Source organism: Heterodontus francisci, chromosome 15, assembly GCF_036365525.1.
Source record: "Heterodontus francisci isolate sHetFra1 chromosome 15, sHetFra1.hap1, whole genome shotgun sequence".
NCBI lineage: Eukaryota > Metazoa > Chordata > Chondrichthyes > Heterodontiformes > Heterodontidae > Heterodontus > Heterodontus francisci.
The window spans coordinates 70,753,999-70,773,879 of record NC_090385.1 but is presented as its reverse complement, the minus strand read 5'-3'; the positions used below and the strand labels follow the sequence as shown (position 1 = coordinate 70,773,879).

The following is a 19,881-nucleotide window of genomic DNA, read 5'->3' as shown; positions in this document are numbered from 1 at the left end:
GTCCACAAGCCAACCTTGTGTTGACCATTCCTTTTGTTTTTTAAAACACAAAGTTCAGCAATCTCCATATGACTCAATGTCCAGAATTCAACTATAAGTTCTTTAAGATATATTTTACAGAAGAAACAGAAGCAGTTTCATAACAACATTTTTAAACACATTAGGTTTTTGCTTCTTGAAAATCAGCCGTGGAAGCCTGAGGCTTGCTGTACATCCAAGATACACAGTGCACCTCATTGCAGGCAGCAAGCAATAAAGGTGGCTAAAGGTCAGCACACAAGTTATGCAAGTCATTAAGGCACCAATTTCTATTTAAATGAGTGTATGCCTCAAAATGCAGCTCAACCGTCTGAGCAATGCAAGGGTGTATTTTCCTCCACTGATAATTTAAAGCAAGAAAATGCCACCCACAGTTTTTATTCTGCAGTGCAGACATTGACCAGGCATGTCAAATGTGTCAACCAAAGGACAGAAAAGCACATAAACAAAAATACCCTCTGTGACATGCACTGTAAACCTCCCACTGCACTAACAACCATTTTCTTGAGATATGTATAATGGTGTTTGATTTAATCTTTCAAGCAGAAGAAATATTAAAGCAACATAAAGTGTCTAATTGCCTGAAAACTAAGTCTAACCAGGAATTCAAATACATGTCTTTTATCTTGATGTGTTTTAGAATAATTGATTGTAAGTTTGGTTTTTGATTACAGCAAATGTTTTGTTACTTTCAGCAGCATTAACAATATCCAAGGATTTTCCCTTTAGTGGTCACATCATTTCACTAGACTGTGTGCTCGATGACAGAGAGATCCTGAACTGTTGTCTACTCACATAGTTTTTGATGCAGGCGTATTGGTGTGGAAATTAGCAGCCATAGTGTTGCACAGTAAATCATACTGCGGAGTGGGACTAGCAGACAGACTGGAAAATAACAGATAGAACCACCAACACTCCCATGTTTAATGGATCTTCTATGGCATTGCATGTAGGGAAATCAAGACCAAAAGTACTCCAAGTAACATAGGATTATAGGGCGGGGGATAATTGGACCGAAGGCACACAAATGTCATTCAGTTCCCAATTTTAAGTCATACATTCTGTTCCGATTTATACATAATATTTTGATATAATAATATTATCTATAATATATGAAAAATCTTTTATCTGCGTGCACTTCCTGCCAGTATAAATGCATAAAGGAGACTGCCTATGTAAACTTGTCATGCTGTATTTAAGCCTTCCCAGCATTGGTGGTGCTGGAGATGTTTTTAAATATATTATTTCGATAGTATTATTCGACCAGATCCAATACTTTTCAGTAGACACTAAGATTACTTGGATGCCAATATACTTGCTGACACCATTCTGGCTTTATGGAAACCACTAAAAACTGAAGTACTTTATTTTTCTTTTAGAGATACAGCACTGAAACAGGCCCTTCGGCCCACCGAGTCTGTGCCGCCCAACAACCACCCATTTATACTAACCCGACAGTAATCCCATATTCCCTACCATCTACCTACATTAGGGGCAATTTACAACGGCCAATTTACCTATCACCTGCAAGTCTTTCGCTGTGGGAGGAAACCGGAGCACCCGGTGAAAACCCACGCAGACACAGGGAGAACTTACAAACTCCGCACAGGCAGTACCCAGAATCGAACCCAGGTCCCTTGAGCTGTGAGGCTGCAGTGCTAACCACTGCGCCGCCCAGTAGCTGTCATTGCACTGAAATGTTGGCAGTTGCTAAACTGCTCCATAGTTTCTAATTATTGAATATTGCCATGCTATTTTTCCTGCATGTCTTCAGTCGGCGATGGCTCATCACACATACTGACATGGCACACATCTGAATGCACAAGTCTGAAGAAAGAAAGACGCTTTGCAGAAAATAACATTAAAAATGCAGGGAAGAATTTGCAAAAAGATTGGGAAAATGCAAGGAAAGAAGTAAAAGCAAGAAAAAGAAGAGATCAAAAAATCAGCAGAGAAAAAATTGAAGCCAAGATGGACCTGGGTGTCCTTGTACACCAGTCGCTGAAAGCAAGCATTCAGGTGCAGCAAGCAGTTAGGAAGGCGAATGATATGTTGGCCTTCATTGCAAGTGGATTTGAGTACAGGAGCAAGGATGTCTTACCAAAGTTGTACAGGGCCTTGGTGAGACTACGTCTGGAATATTGTGCGCAGTTTTGGTCTTGCCACAGAGGGAGTGCAAATAAGATTTACTAGGCTGATTCCTGGGATGGCAGGATTGGCGTATGAGGAGAGATTACGTCGACTCAACCTATATTCACTAGCGTTTAGAACAATGAGAGGGGATCTCATAGAAATCTATAAAATTTTAACAGGACTAGACAGGCTAGATGCAGGGAGGATGTTCCCAATGGCTGGGGTGTCCAGAACCAGGGGTCACAGTCTCAGGATATGGGGTATGCTATTTACAACCGAGATGAGGAGAAATTTCTTCACTCAGAGGTAACCTGTGGAATTCTCTACCACAGAAGGCAGTGGAGGCCAAGTCATTAAATATATTCAAGAAGGAGATAGACATATTTCTTTATGCCAAAGGGATCAAGGGATATGGGAAGAAAGTGGGAACAGGATACTGAATTAGATGATCAGTCATGGTCTTTTTTGAATGGCGGAGCAGGCTCGAAGGGCCAAATGGCCTGTCTCTGCTCCTATTTTTCTATGTTTCTATGCATGAATAATGAAAGTAAAAGAAACATTAAGTGCATTGTAACACATTATGGCAAATAAAAATCTTACTCATTGGAAAATGGGTCTCTATATTCAATGTGATAAATGTATTTATTAGGCAATCTCCTGCAACATTGCTCAGTGTCCCAGTTTTTAGAGGCAGGTTTTGGAGCAGAAATTTTAAATGACCATGTCGGCATCTCTCTCTCTCTTTGGCCTCCTTATCTCGAGAGACAAAAGGTAAGCGCCTGGAGGTGGTCAGTAGTGTGTGGAGCAGCACCTGGAGTGGCTACAAAGGCCAATTCTAGAGTGACAGGCTCTTCCACAGGTGCTGCAGAAAAATTTGTTTGTTGGGGCTGTTACACAGTTGGCTCTCCCCTTGCGCTTCTGTCTTTTTTCCTGCCAACTGCTAAGTCTCTTCGACTCACCACACTTTAGCCCTGTCTTTATGGCTGCCCGCCAGCCATGTAGGCATGGCCAATGTGAAACATAATGGTTTTGAGAGCAGATTTAAGGCACTGATAGAATGGCAGAAGACAAGACCAGGAGGAAGCAGGCATTGCCTGAGGGACTGAGTAATGAGGTAGCAGGCAACCAATGTCATAAGTTATAGCAGGAGAGTGCAGGCATGTAGCTTGGCAAATGCTGGTTTTGTGGTCAGGTAGTCAGAGTCACAATGATGCACACAGAAATATAGAATCATACAAAACAGAGGCGATTGTTCAACCTATTATGTCTGTGCTGACTCTGAATAAGCTACCAATTAATACAACTCCCATGCTCTTTCCCCGTAGCCCTGCAAGTTTTTCATTTTTAAGTATACATCCAACTTACTATTGAATCTGTTTCCACCATCCATTCAGGCAGTGCTTTCCAGATCATAATACACTAAGCAAAAAAAAATTCCCCTCATCTCCCCCTTTGCTTTTGTACCTATTATCTTAAATCTGTGACTTCTGGTTTGAACTATTCTGCTGGGTGGAATCATTTTTTTTCCTTTCTCCCCTACCAAAACCCTTCATAATTTTGAACACCTTTATTAAATCTTCCCATAACCTCCTCTCTTCTAAGAACAATCCCAGCTTCTCAAGACAATCCCTCATCCATGGTACCATTCTGGTAAATCTCCTCTGCACCCTCTCCAAGGTCTTTATATCCTTTCATAGCATTCACCTTCATCTTTTGACATGCATCTGGGGCTAGTTGTAAAGGTTGAAGGTAAAGCTGGTAAGGAATTAACATTGCAGTTTTTTTACCTCTTGCTTTGGAAATAGATTGGTCCATGCTAATGATATATTATTGGCCCTGTGGTCAGCACAGTTCAATCAGTCATGCTTCTGGCATTATACAGTCATACAGTAACATACAGATATAAAACTTTTAATCCAGATATCTGTTGGGCATTTTGTATTTTTCTATGTTCCCTTTTTATCAGTCTCCCAATGTCAACTAACTTTCCTGAGCATAAAGATGGACTAATTGTGTGCTGACAGCTGAATGAACTATTTACACTTCCTTAATTGTATCGCAATGAATCAAGGAATAAAGAAAAGGTTGCATTTATAAATGCTGTTCATGACTTCGGGATATCCGAAAGCGTTTGACAGCTGATGAAGCAATTTTGAAGTGTAGTCATTGTTATAATATTGGAAACATGGCAGCGATTTGTGCAGTTAACTTCCACAGTTAGCAATTAAAGAAATAACCAGATAATCTGTTTTAGTGGTATTGTTGAGGAATAAGATATCTGTAGAACCCTCCTGCTCTTCTTCAAGTAATGCCATGGAATCTTTTACGTCCACCTGGATGTGATGGATGTTCAGGACTTGGTGTGGGTTAGGATACAGGCAACAGAGTTTTGGATGAGCTCAAGTTTATGGAGGGTGGAGAATGGGAGGCCAGTCAGGAGAGTATTGGATTATTAGCGTGATCAAGGCATATATGAAGGTTTCAGTGGCAGATGTGCTGAGACAGGGCAGGGAGGGGCGATGTTAGAGAGATGGAAGTTGGCAGTCTTCATGATGGAGAGGTTATGGGGTTGGAAGATGAGTTCATAGTCAAAGTTGCAGTATGCTTCAATCTGAGACAGTAGTTTGTATTGGGAATGGAATCAGTAGCAAGGGAGCATAATTTGTGGTAAGGGCCAAAAACAATGGTCTTCCCTAAAGTCAGAAATTTGTGGACTCAAGTCCCACTCCAGGATTATGGCACATAATCTAGTCTGACACTGTATTACAGTATTGAGGGAGTGCAAAGAATGCCAAGTCAAAGATGACACCCTCTGGATGAGATGTTATACTAAGGTTTTGTCTTTAGTTTGGATAGACATTGAAGATTCCATGACACTACTTGCACAAGAACAGGGAACTCTCCAAGTACTGACACACCTTTTTTTCTCAAGTAACACAACCAAAAATAAAAACTGGTCATTTGTTTCATTGCTGTTTGAAAAAAATGGCTATTTTATCCACTTATCTAGAACAGTGACTAGACTTCAAAGTAATTCATTGCGCGTGAAGTGCATGCCATGGACCAGTGACGAGTTGCATGATGAGGTGCTGCATAAATGCAGGCCTTTCTTTCAATCCTATCAGACAGAGCTGAGCACAGAAAGCAGAAGCTGCCTGAAGAAATTCACCTTTTGATCTTCATTCCATCCTAGGGGAAGATACCAAGACTCCAATTACACCACAGCTGTAGTGTTAGAGCAAAGTTTCATTAACTTCACATTGACACTATAATTTTAACGGTAAATCTAACAGTGCTGCACTCCCAGAAGGAAGTGTAGGTCAAAGATAAGGCTAAAACACTTCAGTGCTGATTATTTAGCCTGCACTCCTATCAAGCACTGTTCCCTTTCAAAGCATGACATTGGCGTATTTGTCCTGTTGTATAAATCTGAAGTAGAGAGGAGAGAGTCGCACTCATAGAACTGCATAGAAATTACAACATGGACACAGGTCATACAGTCCACCTTTCTGTGTTAATAAAGTTTCTCTGCTTTCTGTTCTAAATCTCTTACATTTAATATTATACATTCTAGACTCTACTATCACTGGAAATACTCAGTTTCTATCTACACTGTTCCATTCCTTCATAATTTTTAACACCTCTGCTAAATCATCCTTTGTTCTACTGAAACCAGACACAGTTTTACAAGTTTTTCCACATACCAGGCAGCACCCTAGTGAACATTGTTACAATGATTTTGTTTTTGTATTAAAAACTTAGGATTCTCTGTCTTTTAAAAAACTGAAAAAGGATTTCACTGGACATTGAGACGCTTGAACTTTATGGATGTTTTGAAAGGAAGTTCAACAAAAGCTGAACTTGTAAACAAGGACAGGAAATCAGGTAATTTCAAGGAAACCAGTAAGGGGTTTGACCTCAGAACTACTCTTTGAGTGGCAAGAGAGAGAAGTTTCAGTTTCAGTTTCAGTTTTGAACTTTAAAAAGCCAGTGAATTTGGACAAAAAAGCAGGCATTCTGAAATTTGATTCTGACCTGCCTGGAGATCAGAAAAAGACCCAGAAAAAGTATTACCTCTCTGTAAAGGAATCCTGCATCGCTTGAGAAAACCCACTATTCCAAATGTGGCAGCTTCCTATTGCCTCCTGTCTCTGAAGAATCCCTGCATCAAGTTGTACTGTTGCCTCCTATGTTTTAGGAACTCCTGAAATTTGAAGAAATCTTCTACTGCTGTACTGCTGCTGTAAGACCTAAGAAGACCTGATGCTACATCCCTGATGGAAGACCTATGCGAAGACTGCTGCAGTTGAATTTCCTTGAACACCTACCCATCACAGACTGTTCATCAACCTTGCCTGGAAAGACTTAGAGTGGCATCCAATTATTCGACTTTGGGACACCTCGCCAAACTGAAGAACTTCCTTCCAGATCATGACAGACTAAGTTATTTTATTATTCCTTTCATTCCTATGAAACAGCTGAAAACCAAAATCCTTTCTTTCGCAGTTAACCATTTTTTTGGATGTATGTGTGTGTTCTTGAGGACTTGGGAAAATAAGGAGCTTTAATATCTCAATTCATATATCGATTTATGTCATTATTGGTTAAGACTTGGTTTTAATATAAATAGTTAATTTTGTTGTTGATTAAAGAAACGTGGTTGGAGTGCTTTATGCTGGAGACAAGTAGAGAGTCTAATTGACTGTTCTCGGTAATTGGGAAAAATTATTGATATGCTGTGACGCATGGAGAAGTGGGACTGAATTAACAGTTCACTTCTCCCTCCTCGGTCATAACAACATGCACTGTACCATCTCAAACACATCACCATTACATTTCAGGTGAGGCCCTAAATCCAATTTCTCAGTGTTGATGTGAAGTACTTTCACTTTGCACTGACACTACAGTTGTAGTTCAAATGCAATTATAATCATCTTGCTCTGATGAAATAACTGAGATTGTAAATACACTTTCTCAACAATCATGTGAAAAGCCACATTTTCCAGCTCTGCAGCAGAACGTGCTGGAACACCTACATGCTGCCTTGCAGTCCTATTCCTGACCTCCACCCTTTCTCTTCCCACACTGCTGTTCCATAGTCACTAACTTATCATCCCTGCTTCTCAAATGATAAAACAGTATGCTATTCAACCATATAGCAAAATGAAAAGTAATTAATCATTTGATTAGTGCTCAATGACATTTGACTAAAAAGACTGTATCAACTAACCTGCTAAAGGAATGTTTTCAGCTGCAGCCTGTCACTGTTCATCTTCCAAGAATAAATATGTTCTGACAGTCTGACAGTCTGAAAGCTTCAAATGATGATGTGATTGTACTTATTTAAAAAAAAATCATGTTGACTGTTGACTAAAATATCAAGAATAGCTAAAAAAAAAAGTAAAAAAAAGAAAAAATTTGAAACAAAAGAAATGCTGGAAATGCATGACAAGTTCATCAGCACCTGTAAAGATGAAAGGACAAGTTGATGATTTGGGTGTGCACCCCTCATGTGAAGTGAAAAGTAAGTGACTAGGCCATGGCTCAATACCTTGAATTAGAAGGCGATGGGTTCAATTCTCACTTGAGAGATATCAGTGCACAATCTAGGCTGGCAAGACCGAGGGAGTACTGCATTGTTGATGGTTCTTTTTTTTCAGAAAAGATGTTAAACCCTCGGCCCCGTATGTCCTCTCAAGTGCATGAGAAAGATCCCATGGCACTATTTCGAAGAATAACAGGGAAGACCCAGCCAATAGCAATGCCTCAATCAAGATGATGGTGTAGTGATGGTGTCACTAAACTAATATCCAGAGGCCTAGGCTAATACTGTTGGGGCATTGGTTCAAATCTCACCATGTCAACTGCTGGAATTAAAAAAATTCAGCTAATTAATCAATTCAATTATTTAATAAAAATCTGAAATTGAAAGCGAGTCTCAGTAATGGTGCCATGAAACTATCATCGATTGTCGTAAAAACCCATCTGGTTCACTAGTGCCCTTTGGCAAGTAGGTCTGGCCAACTTGTAACTCCAGACCCACAGCAATGTGGCTGATCTTAACGGTCCTTGGAAATGGTCTAGTAAGCCATTCCCTTGTCAAGGGCAATTAGGGATGGGCAACAAATGCTAGCTTTGCCAGCGATGCCCACATTCCATTAAAAAAAATTTTAAAAATGATCTGGTCATTATCACATTGGCCTGTATTTTACGGTAGGCGGACAGGAGCCAGCCACAGACTGAAAGGTTGGTGGCAAACCCGTTTCCGCCTTGCCTGGGGATCCGACCTGTATTTTGCAGGTTCTCAGGCTTCAACTGGTGTGAGGCGGGACTTCCACCCGCTGAATAGAGCTGCTGGCCAATCAGCGGGCCGCAGTTCTTAGTCCTAGTAGCAGCACCTGGAGCGGTGGCCACTGCAGGCACTGCAGCCCGGCACGAAGACAAAATGCCTGGGAGCTGGGAGGGAAGGTAAGTTTTGGTTGCCTCGCCAGGGGTAATCGGTCAGGCCCTGGTGAGGCAAGGGTGGTTGACTGGGGGGAAGAGGGGAGTGTTGGGTCTTGGGGGTGGTTGGGGTAGTGGGGGCAACCCTCCATCGGGCACAGGGTGCCTGATCATGAGGGTCACCCCGGGACGCTCGAAAGCCGCATGCTTTAGTTAGGCGGCTTCTTCCGGCTCCAGGGCGTCTACTTGCCATACATAAAATCCCCGTGGAGGCGGTCGAAGGCCCTTAAGTAGCCGTTAAGTGGCCAGTTAATGGCCTTGATTAGCCTTGGGAGGGCGGGACGTTTTTCGCTGCCTCCGGCCTGCGTAAAGTGGCAGCGGAGGTGGGAGCGAGTCAGGAAGGTCTCCCAGTGCCTCCTGCTCCATTTTACGCCACCCCACTCATCCCCCATCCCCCGCCACCAACCCACTCTTGGGGTGGTGTAAAATTCTGGCCATTGCTCTTTGTGGCACTTTGTTATGCTCAAATTGGCTGCTGTGTTTTCTGCATTACAAAAGTGACCACACTTCAAAAGGAATACGAAGCGATAATAATATACTGAGGTTGTGGATGACACTATATAAATGCAAGTCTTCTATCTTTTTTAAAGCTTAAGTGAGCACTTTAATAAAATTTATGATCTCTTTTGATACCAAACTTTCAACAGCATTGAAAGAACAATTTCTTACACTTTTTAAGTCTTGTTTATTTAAGTAAGACAAACTAATTGGCCACTAAACCCTCCATATTAAAACTCAACTATTAATCTTTCAATATGTTCTTCTCTAGTTATGCAAGATTTGAACATTTAAAAAAAGTGATGGGAAGCAATAGCTGCTCAAACACTTTTCACTGGGTTATGTTGGGGTATTATGCATCTTTTCTGATGTTCAGTTATTCACTGGATTTCAGACATCAAACCATTTACAAATTATTCTATATATAGGTGACTTATAAACAAGTTTAATTTTTTTTTAAAGAAAGGATGGTGATACTCATGATCACCAGTGCCCTGAAGCAATGGGAGGTAATCAGATAAGATCCAAAACTGGGACCTTGAAAATCCATGGAGGTTCCACCAGTCTCTCACTGGAAGTCTGGTCAGAGACCAGCACAGCCCAATTGTTCAGTATCTCCACCGTTGTTATGAGAAGCTTTTTATGTTGTCTGATGCAACATAAATGAGATGCGTGGAATCCAGGTTGTTGAAGATCTCAAACAGGTTGATTTATAGCTAACAACTATCTACAGAACAGAGCACTACTTACAGGACTTGCCTCTTGGTGTTACAGTTACAGAGTGAGACTGGTATGTAGTCATATGGCAGCATCCTGGTGCTCAGCTCATTAGCATACTAAGATCTTAAAGGGACATCACTCTTAAAGGCAATTACACAACATTCCCCTCTTTTCCAAAGAGATGTCTTGTTTGCTAAAAATAAAAAAAACATAAAATTAGATAACATCAAAATTATTTACATAGATATAGAGATTATGAACTATAGAGGCTCAAAAATCCATTCATCATCTCTTTGGTTTGACATCTCTTACTCGGGGAGTTTGCGTCTCATCTGTTGCTGTTCTTTCTGATGTTTCTCCCTCTCTGCATTCAGCTTCTGTTGCTCTGTCTTCAGCCCGCTAACATACTCTGTGATCTCTTTACCTCTCACTCCTCTTTTAGAGCATAAGAAATAGGAGCTGAAGTGGGCCATTCCGTAAGATTATGGCTAATCTTCTACCTCAGAGGCACTATCCTCCTATTTCTGTATGCACTAGTGTGTGATACTGCAAGTAATGCAGAGGTAACTATGGCAATTACACAACAGCTGCTTCTGGGATTTTCTGTTGTGCAGAACCAAGGTGCTACTTACAAGACAAATATTGGCAGTGTGGCAGAGCAAGGGCCTGGCTTCAATTGCCTGATATATTACTGGAGGCCAGTCTTCTTCTTTGGCCATCCTTGTCTCGAGAGACAATGGGTAAGCGCCTGGAGGTGGTCAGTGGTGTGTGGAGCAGCACCTGGAGTGGCTATAAAGGCCAATTCTAGAGTGACAGGCTCTTCCACAGGTGCTGCAGATAAAATTGGTTGTCGGGGCTGTTACACAGTTGGCTCTCCCCTTGCGCTTCTGTCTTTTTTCCTGCCAACTGCTAAGTCTCTTCGACTCGCCACACTTTAGCCCCGCCTTTATGGCTGTCCGCCAGCTCTGGCGAACGCTGGCAACTGACTCCCACGACTTGTGATCAATGTCACAGGACTTCATGTTGCGTTTGCAGACGTCTTTAAAGCGGAGACATGGACGGCCGGTGGGTCTGATACCAGTGGCTAGCTCGCTGTACAATGTTTCTTTGGGGATCCTGCCATCTTCCATGCGGCTCACATGGCCAAGCCATCTCAAGCGCCGCTGACTCAGTAGTGTGTATAAGCTGGGGATGTTGGCTGCCTCGAGGACTTCTGTGTTGGAGATACGGTCCTGCCACCTGATGCCAAGTATTCTCCGGAGGCAGCGAAGATGGAATGAATAGAGACGTCGCTCTTGGCTGACATACGTTGTCCAGGCCTCGCTGCCATAGAGCAAGGTACTGAGGACACAGGCTTGATACACTCGGACTTTTGTGTTCCGTGCCAGTGCACCATTTTCCCACACTCTCTTAGCCAGTCTGGACATAGCAGTGGAAGCCTTTCCCATGCGCTTGTTGATTTCTGCATCTAGAGACAGGTTACTGGTGATAGTTGAGCCTAGGTAGGTGAACTCTTGAACCACATCCAGAGCGTGGTCGCCAATATTGATGGATGGAGCATTTCTGACGTCCTTCCCCATGATGTTCGTTATCTTGAGGCTGATGGTTAGGGCAGATTCGTTGCAGGCAGCCTATAAGGTATACTGGAGGCCTGTATACCTTTTCTTATCAGATGTGCATATGTGAGCTCAATTGGCTGAGGCGGGAGTGGGGTGCAGGCGGCCTGGAAAATTACCTTGATCGTCCCCACTTACACTGGGGATTGAGGGAAACATAGCTGGGCCTCGAGCAATCCCTTCATGAGCAGTTGCTGGATGTGCCACTGCATTTTTCACATTTGATTTTATTTTATTTTCATTATATTTTATGGTCTGGGATATTTCATGGACATAATGTTGCTTTAAAATCGCAGGAGTGGTGTAATAAAGTTTTTCACGAGAGTTCAATTTTACAGGGAACTGGCAAACATGATGCCCCAACTTTACCCAAGCAGGACTTTAATTTATATTTGTATTAGATGCAAATGCTAAGTTTATGATTGTACATTCTCAATTAATAGAAAGTTTCTGAAACGTTTTTCTGTGCCTACGTCATTATTGTGCAAATCTCTTTTATATAATTGCTGTCTGGAAATAGAAGAAACATTGGTTGGGATTTAGTGAGGAGGTTGTGGCCCTGGCCACTGGATGGAAAGTCAGGGGCAAGCCCACCTACGCCAGCCCAGGAAGCCGCAACGCTATTTCGTGTGGCTCATTGCCTGAGGTTGTGGCTTCCACCCCTGAGGTAGGATGTCCAATCAGAGGGCCAGTAGCTCTTCGGTGCCAGCAGCACCACCGAGAGTGGTGGCCATTCCCTGGAGTCAGCCAGAGAAGAAGGTAAGTGGGGTCAGGACTCGCCAGGGCCAATCAGCCAAGCCCTGGTGAGGGGGAGGGGAACGGGGGGGGTCAATCACGAGGGCAGGTGGGTTCTTGCAGTGGGGACAGCCAGTGACACTGGGGGAGTCCTCTGTGGGACACAGGGTCCACCTGCACCAGCCTGCAAGGAGGCCAGTGGGTTTTACTCGGTGGCCTCCCCAGGTGACATTGGTGGTATTGGTATTGGTATACCAGCAATGGCTGGTAATGGCCACTTAAGGGCCTCAATTGGCCTAAAGATGGACGGGTCGCCCAACACCTCCCCGACACTAGTAAAATACCAGCAGAGGCGGGTAGGTGATGGTCAGTGCACCCCCATCCATCCCACCTGATTTTACACTCCCCCCCCCCCCCCCCACACTGCCTCCCAGCCCACTCCCAGGGAGGGCGTAAAATTCCAGCCATTGATTGCCGAGTTGAGAGATCTTTTTTCCTATGTGGGGCTTCTAAATATGAGCTGTGTTGAATGGTCTTCAAATTTTCCAGCTCTCATCTTACATCCTTAAACTCTGAATACATCTGTACACAATAACACATAAGCATAAGAATTAAAACAAATAAAACGTAAATAACCAGAATTTCAGAAGAGAAGTTTCAATAGTATTTTAAGTGTAACCGGACAGATCCAATAGTTCAGAGAGAGTCATATTAATGGTGTTGAACGACAGTTTTGGCAGGCAACTCTATCAATCTCAGGGTCCATTATTTATGGCTCTATTTTTAAGTAGTAGCTTGTTTAGTGATATTGAGAATTGATTCATCTGGCAGAACCCATAAGCAGTAATTATCAGGGAACTTATACCATTGGCCATATCGATTAGCCCAAGTGATGGCCACTAAGATATTTTTCTTCATTCAGACACTCCAAATTACTGTGCCGCTGTCAACTGTAGCTGTTATTTCTAAATCAACCATATGCTGAAGCTTGTGTGTGCTGCAAATAAGAACATAAGAAATAGGAGCAGGAGTAGACCATACAGCCCCTCAAGCCTACTCTGCCATTCAATACAATCATGGCTAATCTTCTGCCTCAACTCCACTTTTCCACCCACTCCCCATATCCCTTGATTCCCTGAGAGACCAAACATCTGTCTATCCCAACCTTAAATATATTCAGTAATGAAGCATCCACAATCCTCTTGGGTAGAGAATTCCAAAGATTCACAACCCTTTGAGTGAAAAAATTTCTCTTCACCTCAGTCCTAAATGATTTGCTCTTTATCCTGAAACTGCACCCCCTGTTCTAGATTCCTCAGCCAGGGGAAACAGCCTCTCAGTGTTTACCCTGTCAAGCCCCTTCAGAATCTTTTATGTTTCAATGAGATCATCTTTCATTCTTCTAAACCCCGGAAAGTATAGGCCCAATTTACTCAGCCTCTCATCATGGGACAACCCTGTCATCCCAGGAACCAGTCTAGTGAACCTTCACTATCCCACCTCCAATGCAAGTATATCCTTCCTTCAATATGGAGAACAAGTGTGGTCTCACCAAATCCCTGTACAAGTGTAAAAAGACTTTCTTATTCCAATCCACTTGCAATAAAGGCCAAATTTTGCCTTAACAACCTTACATTCCTCTGTATAACATTGACTGGATCTGGTCACAGAGCAATGAAATGAATGTTTCAGTCCCAACCACCTCTCAGAAATGTAAATGCCATTAGCTGTCGGCACACTTCTAGCAGTTACCATTTCACCTCATCAAGCTTTCCAGCCGTGCTGACTCTGGTTGCCCTGTTGAAAAGATCAACTGCATCTCATCTTGTTTTCTGACCCCAACGCTTCCACACTTGTTACTCATGTGTCCAATTAAATTTCAATGTCATAATTGAAGTTGGATTTATTTTTTGATCATGTTAATTCTATTTCAGCATGGTACCCTGTCAGACTAATCGGGATTTAATGTGAATCAAATAGTATTTTTTATCACAAAGCTGGAATTTGCCATTTTATTTTCTCTTACAAGATATTCTAACTGCCTATCTTAGTTTCACAACCTCTTTGGATCAGAAGAGTGTGCAAACTAGTAGCAATCAGGAGGCATTACAAAGAAGAATGTAAAGCTACTGAGGTGCATTTGCTAATTGAAGAAAATCACTTGCAGTGAGAAAATGTTGTTCAAAACTTTCTGCAGATAGCAAAGAAATCTCTGAGGAACTTGAATTAATACATATTCCTAGGTACAAAGGGTTAAAAATTAAGCAGAAGTACTTTAACAGGGCCTTTCAGTGTGTGTGCACACAGATATTTCCCTTGCTGGTATTTGCACAGAGGAATATTTAAGTTGATGCACTTAAGATGTGTCGTGCTCGTCAGGGAACAGCCACATTTCCGTACAGTTTTATTATGATGATCTTAGCTTTTTTTCTGCTGTTAAGCTATGAAAACATGAGGTAAATCAAAGACGGAGGGGCACTGTCAATTGCACTACGAAGGGTACTGACGGTGCGCTTGTTTTCACTCATCTTGCATGTCACAGGTGTTATATAAGAAGATGAGATAGGATTGTAAATACCTGGATGAAAAACAGTCTGGTAGTAAATACTTGAAAATGTCAACACCTTTGAAGCAGAGAGCTATTACTATCTGTTTGTATAATCTAAAGTCCAAGTTACTGCATCATAAATCTCTGAACTCAATAAAGGACAGACAATTCAAGGTTGCCATAATGCATGCTGCACAAAAGTACAATTGTAATTGTGGATTCATAAAAATAGTATTTAAAAATATATATATAGTTTAGAATTTGGTAGATTTGCATTAATTTGTGGGGTATTTGCCTTTTTATTTACCTCTTCCCTGGAATTGCATGGCATTTGCTATCTGTGGGCAAATAGGTTCCCCTCTGAGCTTTGGCAATATTGTTTGGCTCGAGATGCAAGGAAATGTGCAGCTTTAGCCAAGGTTCAACTCTGCCTCTGAATTTACCTTTCTCCCCATAGTGGATGATTGCCCATGAGTGATGTTACCGAGATCAATGTCTCTTGCCGAGGAGAATTAAACTGCCTTCCCACTGGAGATTGTTTCTTGAGTTTTATGAAGAAGGTGAGTACTGATGATAAAAAAAAAATGTTACAAACACACAGCAGGTCAGCATTTGAACATAGAGGCTGATCAACGTTTTGGATAGTCATTCATCTGAAACTGAAAGACTCAAAAAATTAACAAACTTTCTAATAGAATCTAAATAAAGAAAACACACGTAAACAACAGCTACAGCACTCCAAAAAGGAACTTAATGATTAATGGCATTAACCCATTTCATTCTTCAGTTCTGCTGAAGGGCATTACCCATGTTGTTAACCTATCCTTTGCTCTCTACAAATAATGAATAATGTGCTGCTTGTTTCTCACATTTTCTGATTTTTTTTTGTTTCCATTCCAGCCTTTGGAGTTTTTATTCTATGTATTCCAAACAGTAAAATATTTCCGTAAAATGAGAATTAACAATTTTTCCCAAGGATTACTTACACTTCCAGCACAATTGGGCAAGGTTAAACAGTATTGTATGAAAGTACCAGTTTTATAAGTTTATGGTTAATTAAAGGTAGTATTCAGAATTAATGCAAAAGAGTTTATTGTTAATTCTTATTTGTAACTATCATGAGCATCTTCAGGTTAATAGTATTAATATTTAGGTTCGGGAAGCCCAGAGTTAGGAGGAAAGAAGCCTGAATCTGCATCTAGATCTGAAATATGAAAGAAACCTAAGCAGTCAGCTATCAATAGTTTCACATTAATAATGTAAGGTGAGTGACAAACTGAAAAGATAGCACAAATAGGTCTGATTTTGGTGATACCAAATTATTCATGAAGGTCTGTATTTGGGGCAGTTTGGTTCATCTCAATTTAAATGCACTTCTTTCTTTCAAGATGAATGCCAAATATGCGCAGAACTCCTTCTGAATCTTTCTAAAGCAACTTTATGCGCCCACTATGGCAGCACAGAGGACAAAACATTCCTTTGGGTCTATCTGGTCAGTGTCAAGTGTAGCTATAGGTCGCCATAAAGGCATGGCTTTGGGGGTACAGAGTGGGGTTGTCAAATATTTTCATATCTAAAAAAATAAGAGTATACAATTGCAAACTAAAGGGTCTATTGTGATATTACTATGGCAGCTATACATCTAGCATGTGATTCAATAACCCAGTGGAGAAACAGATGAGGTTATAAGTGCATTATTATAATATTATGGCATGAAACAAAAGCTTTAAAATACAGTGAGCTCTGGTTGAGGTGGGTTTGATAGCAACTAGAAAGAGAAAGAAATTAAGAGTGGAGAAGTAAGTTAAGATTATTTAATCTAGTACCATGATTCATTTTCTGTTTCAATGCAACCTTAATGTCCGATAGACCAGTTCTATGGGAGGAGGTGCCCTCAGCACTCCATTGTTAGGTAACAGTAGGGTGGCAGATATGGAAAGTATTCATTCCAAATTCCCAAAGCTGCTTTTGACAAAGGGGAGGAGGTAATGGAAATTACCTTGGAGAACCATCCCACAGACTAACAATTCACTTTGAAGCTGCTCTTCTGAAGCTGGTAAATAGGATTCTGTTTTGAGGTACACATTCTGTCAGTGCAGGTGATTCTTTGGGTTATTGCAGTAAGCAGATCAAATGTTTTGTAAATCTGCAGAGTAATCAGAAAGGAACAGTGTGCATTTTAACCCTTTTGCGTGTGTAGATTATCATAAGACTTGGGGATACTCCGCTAACTTTGCTTGCATTAATTTTTGTTAAGCTGGTTACCTAAAGCCTGATGTAGCTCTCATGAAGAAACTGCGGGCTATAACAGTATAAGCCCAAAGCTTGGATTTCACAGAGAATGGGTCCTCCAACTTCCTGTAATGTTGATGAAAGAGTCACTGAACTTATTTTTCTCAAAAGAGGAGTGAGAAAAGATTGTTTACTGTCATCCATCCTATTTGGTATCACTGATATTGTAAGGGCTGACCTCAGAACTTCTGTTTCAGGCACGTTTGAAATATTAAAGTGCTCCTTTTTGTGTTGCTTTTGGATCTGATGGGTTGCGATGGTGATTACCCTCAGGTATAGATTATAGGTTTTCCCAGATCAGCAGAGTATCTTAAATGTACTGTTTCAGCCAAGTGAGGAGGGGTCAAAGGGTTTACACACACACAAATAGGTTACAGAGTGGGGAAAGGTAGATTGGTTGAGTTAGAGTCCACAGAAAACAAAGATATACAATCTGTGAAGTTTGGTGATTCCTCTGGTTTCTAGCTGAATTCAGTGGTCCTAAGGCTTTTAGTCTGAAGAGGTAGATGACTGGTTTGATGAGTTTCTTGGAGATAATGATGTAGATCATTTCTTCCAATGGCGTTTCTGATTGTAGCCAGAGTATGCAAAGCTGGTCAGTCAAAAAGTAGGATCTGAAAGCTTTCAAGCTGGAATGGAGAGAGAGAGAGAGAGAGAGAGGGACCCCCACTTAGGATCTGCTCATGTCAGAGTCCAGTTGCTTCTCCTCTGCTGCAGAGAAAACACCAGCTTAAAACCACAGATGGGGAGGGGCTTGTCACATGACAATCATTCAGTCATTCAAACATAACAGTTAGCAGTATTTCTCTGCTTGAGGAGAGAGCAGGTAGTTCCTTTAAACTCCTGTGTCTTGATCTTGCTGGGGACTTAGCAGACATTTTGTCTTCTCCTCACAAGCATTGCAGTGTAGGATAGAGTGTTGCAAATTAGGTGATTATCTTAAGCTGAAAGGTGATTTTGCTGGCAGTTTGTCTTTTTAAAAAAACATCTTTTTATTTAAAAAAATACAAATTCAGATCTCCAGTAAGTGGATTAAATAAAACTATCATTCAACAAAGCATATTGGTGTAACAGTACATATTATAATACCTGAAGGGGCATCTGCTCCAATTGTTGATTTATATCAGTAAATGGGGCCAAATTCAACCAGGTCACAGACTTCCAGGATCACACTAAGAAAGGGCTTTGCTATCTTTCTTGAGTGACAGCAAAGCCCCATTGCAAATTAAGCTTCTGATATATAAGACATATGGCTAATCAAATCTTCTTCATGGTTCAGAACTTCGAGGCAAGCAATGGAAAGGCTTCCTCTGGCCCATCGGCAGTATCTAGAACTAAACTGCAAGGTGAATTTGTGGAAAAATTACAAAAAGATTGTGGAATGAAAGGACTCTGAGCTTTCACCTTTAAATGTTCTAGAGGAGGAGAGCCATGTGTCAAGCAGGTTGATAGGGTGAGATGAAATGAGCTGGGAGGAGGCTCATGTGGAGCATAACCATGGCACAGACCTGGTGGCCATATGAAAGGTTCCTGTGCTGTAAATTCTATTTACAGGCAAATCTTTGCCAAAGCCCCTCACACAAGGGCCTGAATTAAGCATTAGCTAGCAATAGGATATGTATAATATCAAGCTGTAATTATGCATTTGTGTAGGTTATTCCACTATGCCAAAAACAGCTGCAGGAAGGAATTACTTGGAAGCCAGATATGATGACACATGCTCAAATATCCAGGGCTTGGGTTGCACCTGCGATGGATAGAACCATCATTCAATGGGATATGTTATATATATCCATGCAATGACCAAGATGCTTTGGCATTGCATCACACATTTCTACGGTAAGCTATGGTGCTCATTATGCCACATGTGAGGAGCTCCTGGTAACCTACAGTTCATTTACTTGAGCACAAAATCGAGGCTGAAACTCCTGTGCTGTACTGTGGAAGGAGCTTTCATCCAGATGACGTTTAACCAAGGCCCCGCCTACTCACTCGAGTGACATTAAAGCTCCCATAGCATAATTTCATGCAAGAACAGGGAAGTCCTGGCCAATATTTACACCTAAACCGACACCACTAAAACAGATTATCTGGTTATTATCACATTGCTGTTTGCCGGACCTTATTGCACTGTTACGATCAGGTGATAAAGAGGTCTAGGGTTCCTTTCAGTCTTCACCTGGTCTTACTGTAACAGGGTTTTATTTTTAAACACACTGTTCTTTTAGCTCCCCTTTGGTGAATCCCTGTTCACCTCTTTCCAATTATAAGGCAAATAAACCAGCACAAACATGCTTTCTTAGGTTTAAAGAAAAAAAGTTTAAATTTATTAAACTTAAAATAAATCTCTAATTCGGTAAACTCCCGCGGATATACGCCGTGCCCCACGCTGGCATGCATATGCGATACACACCTGCACATAGAGACAGAAAAGAGCAGAAGAAAAATAAAGTGGAAAGGTTTGAGGCAATATCTGAAGAGTTGTTATTATGGTACTTGGAGCTCACTGTAGAGTCCTTGATTGTCGGTAGATCTTGCATTTTGTTGGGGTCCAGTATTCTTCGTAAACCTTGTTCACTGCAGGAAATGTTTCTCTCTTGGGGTTCATGTGTCTTCAGTGGATTCAGAGGAGAACGAGATGGGAGCAGACAGGAGCAATCTTCTCAGTCCAGGAGCAAACTGCTTTCTGCCCAAACTGTTTGTACAAATTCAAAAAACTCAGGTTGGCCAGCAGGTTAGTTATGTGACTAGCTGGTTTGGCCATGTCCATTTGTGTATTTGGCCATCTTAGCAGTCAAT

At 41.5% G+C, this 19,881-nt stretch overlaps 1 long non-coding RNA gene across 2 annotated transcripts in view; it reads right to left on the bottom strand.

Annotated features, from left to right (window-relative positions):
• LOC137377728 (uncharacterized) overlaps positions 1-19,881 on the bottom strand; it is a 180,523-nt gene that overhangs the window by 71,669 nt on the left and 88,973 nt on the right. The window contains exons 2-4 of one of the 2 annotated variants that reach the window (XR_010976475.1): positions 15,234-15,357; positions 9,922-10,084; positions 7,403-7,560 (exon numbers count right to left, since the gene is read on the bottom strand). This is a non-coding gene — a long non-coding RNA (uncharacterized lncRNA). The remainder of the gene's footprint in view (positions 1-7,402; positions 7,561-9,921; positions 10,085-15,233; positions 15,358-19,881) is intronic. The other variant, XR_010976474.1, reaches the window with a different exon arrangement.